A 7,742-nucleotide genomic window follows, 5' to 3' on the forward strand; every position below is an offset into this window, starting at 1 on the left:
TCAGAAAAATACCTCTCCAATGTATAGTTTCTTATCAGGTCTGAACATGATATAGACACAAGAAACGCTGATAGTTGATTGAGGCGGTTGTTCCCTATAAGCAATAGCTACACAATTTAAAACAGGAACATCTGATGTGTTTTTTTTTTTTTTTTTTTTTTTTTGCTTATAGAGCTCTATTAGCTTCTTCTGACATATTAAGGTAACAACAGTCTTAACATCGTGCAATACTTCCATTTTGTTTTCTGGCTGAGTCGTACAACCGAGAGATCCTGCTGGAGCTTTATCTGATTGAAGATGAGCTCCTTCGAAACCAAACTGTGCGAGTTATGCGTCAAATAGTCCGAACATCTTTTGCATAGACTGACGAATAAAGTTCTTCAGCTCTTTGTATTATTGCCTCAGCAAGTCCTTCATCCTTTGCTGTTACAAATGCAAGGCTTTCTTTATAGGTCATGTCTTCTAATTTTCAAGTTGGTTTTGTTTGCCCATTAACATATTCCATAGCCATTGATTTATATACAGTGTTCCTCGCACAAAGTGGCAGAGTAAAAATTTCATGCAAGTGATACCAAGATACCCAATTTCATCAAGAGCCTTAATGATGCTACCGGCAATGCAGGTCCCTTTTGCTGTTTCTCTTCCTCGGCAAATTTCATCTATAAGCACGAAACTCCTTGAAGTGGCTCCATTAACAATAGATCGCATCTCTGACATTTCTACTTGAGAATTTTGAAGATGCATGACATGCTTTTTATATTTCCACCAATAAATAGTGATTGAGAAAATTGAAAGACCATTTCAGCTACATCGTACACCAAAACTTAAACAACTACCACTGTAGGTGAAATTCTACATGACAGTCTACGGAGATTGACATACCTTAAATGAGCTTTATCCATCAGCTGGGCTATCATATGATTTCATGTGAAGCATTATCAAATCAAATTGAGGAATTGAGGCCGACTCAGCAGGAACCATAAATCTACATATTCCGAGTAAGGCAACTGCACAAATCGATCAAAGCAAGCTCAATTTACCACCCTCATTTGGTCCTGTCAAAAGAAACAATGACTGCATATCAACCGTATTATGCACAGAACTGCCTTCAGACAGATCATACCAATACGGTGTCAGTCCAATTATCTCCATCCCTTTCGTTTCATCAATCGATTCTCCACCCTGCATTAAAAACACAAAATCGAAAAAGTTCTTTATGTATAATGCCTAAAGATTATTCAAAAATGATAATTTCCTGTTGTAACTCAAAATCTTTAACTTTACTTGTCACGCTACATCATAAATAATTTATCACTGACGCGAGTATTATCCGTATACTCTTTGTTGAATGATGCTTCAGATTATTACTAGATCAATGAGTCAACATTACTAGATCTACCATGAGTCAATATAATCACCCTGTCAAAATGACAGGAGGCGAAGACGAATCATATAGTAACATTTTGATGATCACCTTAGAACTACTGAATCCTGGAAGTGTAGGGAAAACCCATTTCCTTCTTCTCCCCTCGCTGTAAAGAACGATGAAGTCATAATTAGAATAGATTTCGAGAAAATAATACAAACCTGGATTTTTATATACATATATACAAGGATGAACTATTAATAACTCATTATGAAAAAATTAAATGGTGCCATGTTTAATGTGTCGAGACATTGGGCACCACATGTTTGAGGGCACAATCAGGTCAAGTAATAGAATGAAGAAGTTTCAAACTTCGATATACAGCAGCATTCAAACCGATATAAAGCTAACAAAGCTTCAAAAAGACCAAGTGCATTACAAATAGGAATTTCTTCACAAGATGAAATGGCGCGTGGTTTTAGGAATTTAACCCATGAATTTTCATTTCATTCACCATGCTATGAATGTCTTCAGAAAGGGAATATATATAGGAAGATTCATATAGATAATATGTATAACTGACCTCACATGAACAAATAATGCCTTTGCAATAACAAGCAGATAGAAGCAAAGACAATGATGTTTATCTTAGTCTGTAACTCAGTAGAAAGTCCTCTTAAAAATTCCAAAACTCTTGCCTCTGCCTTCGCACCAGCATCATGGTACCTGAAACACAAGTAAATATATTAAATTAATCATATCAATCTGTCGTGAATAACTATGCAACTCGAACTCTAGTGTAAGTGTTAGATGAAAAGTATGTGTTCGAATGTTCAGTCTTTTCTTTTTAAGTTTTTTCGTGTATTTGAAAGTTCATTGGAGGTTGTATCCTCATACCCATGCCCGAATATGTTTCGGACAAGGGTATTTCAAGAAAGAATGGCAAGTTGAAGCAACATAGGCAAAGAATAGAAATGTAAGCATTTCCAGAAAGGGACTTGTTAAAACCTAATAGCACACCTCATTAGAGTCCTCTACTTTCGTTGTGGCAAACCATTCCTCTCCAACCTTTCTACCTTTCGAATCTAAAGAAGGCTTAAGCTGCTTAATTTGTTCTTCCCCAGAAGTACCAGCTCATACGGCTGGTGCAAACCGCTTTCCCTTAAACCAAACAGCTTCATGTTCTCGAATATATAATATTTCTCCCTTTGGGCCACCAAGTGGAGCTGAGGTCGCTTTTATTCTTGAGATGATGGGGAGGAAAGCCTCAGTTATCTACAAGCAAGTTAAACAGAAGACAATAAAGGGGACTGAACGTACTATAAAATGAACATTGAAAAGGATAACACACAAATTAGCACCTAACGGATTTCCACTTATACATAAATATACACTGCAAAATCAAATTTTAGTCCAAAATTCCAGCTCATCGGCCTTCTTAATGAAGTTAGTAATGAACCCATGATGTCCTATCATCAACTGGGAAAGTGCAAAATGTGCTGCATGAAACAGTGTACTAAGCGTACCACTGATGATATGGCCTCAGCTGCCCTTTCAACTTCTGCAACTTCTTTTTCTATATGGATCTTCTTGACTCGCCCTTTCCACGAAGATTCCATGTCCTCAAAAAAATCATCAGGAATATTTGCATATGAACCAATCTTTTGATCACTTTCACCATCCAAAACAATCATTTGACCAATTCTATCTGAAAGCCATTCGCACTCGCTAACCTGGAAAAAATCAAGACCCATAAATTCTAGAAGAACATAAAAACCATTGCTCCAATTGCATTTCCAGCCTATACAGACTGCTATACTTACCAGTGAATCAAGACAACTTTCAACCCTGTGGCTTCCCATGCAGGATCCATCAATAATTCAGAATATCTGTTAGATGGATACTTCTATGCATGTGCATATTTCATCAAAAACATTTTTTATTCTGCAAAATTCAATATGGTTGGCCTCCCTTAGTTCAAGTAGCTTCACAAGCTGCAAAACAGTCAAATCTCAAGAATTAGAAACAAAAGCACAAACAAAATAACAAAATAGAAAGAAAAAATGAAAACTGCGGACAAGCAAACAAGAAAAAAAGGCTTAAACAATCAACTTATAAAACTTTCCTCTTGGGGAATATGCAAAATAAAAAATAGAGGAACTAGAATAAACCTTTGCAGATGAGACACAAGTAAACTCGGGCATTGAGCATTTGACACTGTTCATAAGTCTGCAAATTACTGCACATGAAATATGAGTTAGTGCAGAATCTGAATTGTACATATATGTACTATAAATTAGCATAGACTATCACGTGTCAAACAATCAAGATATGATAGCAGCTGGAATAATTATTCAAAATGATGAAAAACATTTTAGACAATCACAAAGCTTGTCTCCAGTTCTGGTATTCTAAATAGCATGTTCTATGAAAGAAGCATCTTTAGTGAAACATTTCTTGGCAACTCTAAGTACATATCACATCAGCAAAAATATACTAGCATCCATTGCCAATGTTGCATCAGTATATAAAACATATAACATCTCAGCTTGAATAGTGGATGCAATCTCATGAGCGAGAGGATTAAGAAGCATATCCTAATATACCTGAGAGCAGCAATCAACAAAATTAGGCGGCAATCACTTTTTACAACAGGTCTTGTGAGAAAAAATAATAACTACAGTTAAGTCCATAAAAAGTTGATTTTGCAGCCACCCCCGCTAAAAATCAAATTTTGAGACTTAAATCGATTCTAAATATTCCGAAACATTTTGACAGGAAAAAAAACAAATTCATATCCAGCAAACAACAGGTTTTTACTTACAGAGCTGGTAATCCAGTACAACTCAATGGAAGCAGCACCTTCAATAAACAGGGTATTCCTTCTGTTGGGATGGCACCTGGAAAAATGTAACCATGGAAAGATAGATATTCAAGGACTCAGTATTAAACAGACAATTGGATATTGGAATGAAACGAAGTTAAACAAACCAATCTGTGTAGCTGTTGCTAGATGTAAAGAACGGGGTCTGTTTTCTGAAGGCACGGTGACATTTCTGAAAGTAACCTCATTGTCAAGCCCATAAAGCTCCTTTACCTAAGATGGTTGAATAAAGCATAAAATGCAAATTTAATAGAAGGTACGATATACTAAAGTATAGGCTTTGCTGAGATCAAATGTCAACCTTATACAGTAGCTCAGTAAGAGGATCGCCTCCAAACCATTCAAATTGTCTGGCAGTGCATTCTCCCCACAACAGACCTCCCTTACCAAATTCCCCCAACGGGAAGTTCCTGCAACAGTAAAAAGTTGACCATGTAATTTAGCATAAAAGGAGAAGAAATAACCATTCATCAGACTCCGAGAATTATTTTTTTTATGAAACAGGGGTTATGATGCGCTATTTCATGATAGATTTCCTATGGACCAGAAATTTGAATCATAATCAATGTTCTTTCTCAAAAGTAACCCTATTCCAAAAACTGAATATCATAATGGCAAAAAATTAGAGAATTACTTCTAATGTCATCAAGAAGAGTTTAGCAGAAAAACTAGAGACCAAGCACCCTTTATATCGATAAACAATCAACAGACCTATAAATTTTAAGTTGTATTTATCAAGGCCTTTGAAGACATCATTTCAGTTAACACGTACAGCATATATTTATGTTTTCTATCCATTTAGAAAGTAATTAACATTCACCTTGAGCAACAATAACATAGATTAAATGTTTCTTTTGCATATTCTTCTGATGACAACGTGTCTCAAAGATTAAGCAAACCTGAAGCATTGTCTCTCAATGATGAATGAAGAAATAGGTGATGATATCGACAGGTTCACAGCTTGGTTACCAATGCTTCTCAGTAAGACCATCCTCTGATGAATATGTTTTCATAGTCCTAAGACCAAAGTTATGCAACAACCCCTTGCAGAACGTGATATCCCTAAAGAGCCAGGGATGATTAATTATTACGAGCCAGAAGCTTATCAAATAAATAAAACTTGAAAGCACCCATAACATGACTTCTTGTCTCTCAACATGGATATGCGGCCATTCAAGCATAGAAGGCGAAGAGAAGGAATGAGATTACAAGCATCCAAGCTTAATATCTATCCATAACGGATTAAATGGTAGGTATTCTAAGATTGAATACTTGCAGTCCAATAAGACGAAGACGAAGAGAGATAGAGAGAGAGACTAGGATGGCTGCAAACAAGAATAACACTGTAGGGGCTACAGAAATTGCTTGCAAGAGAACTACAAAACTTTTATCAAGAACATTATCTAAAGAAACTACATTATAGATGATGGCAAGTAATTGTTCATACCAACAACAGGCATTGGCTCTGGAAAATCAAGATCATGATCAACCCCAACAAGTCCAAATACACAAGGACTACCAGGATATGCATGCCTGAATACTTAAAAAGAAAGTCAGAGCAAGGTATGAATGTCAAAAACACCATAAGGAAAAACTTTTAGATTAAAATATAAACCGAACAAATAGACAAGTTTTATATCATAAGTGTTATCAACTTTCTAAATCCCCAATAAATAACTTAAAACCACACACATAAAGAATTGACACCTTTTAACTGATTACATGTACCATGAACTAAAGTTATCTTTTAAAGCAACGGCCATCACATCTACACCAACGGGGATAATATAACGTAGTAGCATCATAACTTAGAAAGGGTTGTTAAACTCTTTACCCAGATATAAAACGCCATTTACGAAAGCGGCTTGTGCTGGACCTTGAATTTCCTCCACAATACACTACAAGATGCAAAGGAAATTCAAAGAATCAGTTCCCAACTAAAATTTATTTCCATTTTTTTACTCTAAACTTGAATTAATGCATCAATATCACAGTACTCACCACTGAAAAACCATTATGTGTTGGATCATCCAAAGTTTGTCGCAGATTCTGTAAAGGAGCATTTAATAAAAAAAATTACAATGACGCGGATTAGAAAGAGGAAAAAACTCAAAAGGGTCCACGGAACAGCCAAGAAACAAACAGTGCTTGAAAAGTTGCACTGTTTATTTTTCTTGTTGCATTTTTTTCCATTTTGTTGTGTGTGAAGAACATGAGAACTCAAGATTAGTTGATAAATAAAACCTTATTCAAAGAATAATTTCAATCTACAACAGCAAGCTTAGCAAGATGGATCCAGTACCACAACAGGACAGCCAGCGCGTGGAATACTATCTGAACACAAACCACCAAAAGGATTCAAACCAGCATATTCTGCAAGAAAGCAAGCATCTATCCCAAGGGCCTCATAAAATCCCCAACGTGAAGACACATTAAATTAGAATTTCTAGCACTCATCAGAAACTATAAAACTGTTATATGTTAAGGAACTTTGTGTTAGGGAAATTCTGCAATATACCCTGCAAAGCAAAACTTCACGTGGAAACTTTGACTTGAACTGCAATATCTCCGCATTGAGGGTTCCTACTTTCAAACTGCAATCAAATAAAATAAAATAAACGAATCCCATTCCTATTGAAAATTGAACGGCAATGGCTTCTTTCAAGTCTAAGTTCTGGGTCCTTAAGTGTTATTCATATGTCTTAAATAGGAACTGACGAACTGTATATTAAAATGTCTAAATACATTTCAAAGGCAGGATAGAGAGCATTAGACAAGTATTGTACAAAGCACCTGCCATTTTTCAGGTTGACATCCAAACCAAGCAAATTGTTATACATAAGCCTCTTAACCAAATTGAGAGTGGAAGGCTAGCGGCACAACTGCAGTCTCTGCCACAAAAGAATGAAAATATAAGTGTAATCACCATTTTTACCTCAACAACAGCCCCTCCACGTTTCAGCTCTAGCAGTTGCCAGCAGCTTCAACAACAGTGGTTGCCCGCTCCAATTAGCACCCGCCAGCCACTCCACTTCCAGCAGCCAGCTGGTTTCCCACTCCACACAGCAGCTTCCAGCAGCCCAACTCCACCCGTGGCCTCTAGCAGCTCCACGTCTCCGGCAACCAAGCCATGGTCTTCCTTGCTCCACGTTTCAGCAAGCAACCCATCTGTCCCTCCACGTACCGGTTACAGCTCACCACCAAACAGAAAACAATCATAATTTTTGTTTTAATCATGTAAATGGGTTAATATATAACCCATAAAACTCATTATAATTTGAACCAGAGCCTTTCAAATATATATAAAAAAACAGTGAGTTTCTTGGATTTTTTTGGTATCATTTTGGTTTCACGGTTTTATGTTAGTTTTTCTTTTCTTTGGCATTCGAACAAAACAATAAAGAGGAGAAAGTAGAGTCTTACCTAGTTAGCCGGTTATCGTCGGAGGAGGGGTTGTAGTCATCGTCGGGTTGTGTTTGGCTGAGAGTCTTT

The 7,742-nt window shown here is 36.5% G+C and overlaps 2 pseudogenes; both read right to left on the bottom strand.

Moving 5' to 3' along the window:
- On the bottom strand, positions 1 to 872 carry LOC120136974 (annotated as a pseudogene).
- Positions 77 to 6,103, bottom strand: LOC120136967 (annotated as a pseudogene).
- Positions 6,104 to 7,742: the final 1,639 nt, after the last annotated feature.

Source organism: Hibiscus syriacus, unplaced genomic scaffold (assembly GCF_006381635.1).
Source record: "Hibiscus syriacus cultivar Baekdansim isolate YM2019G1 unplaced genomic scaffold, ASM638163v2 tig00110641_pilon, whole genome shotgun sequence".
Lineage (NCBI taxonomy): Eukaryota > Viridiplantae > Streptophyta > Magnoliopsida > Malvales > Malvaceae > Hibiscus > Hibiscus syriacus.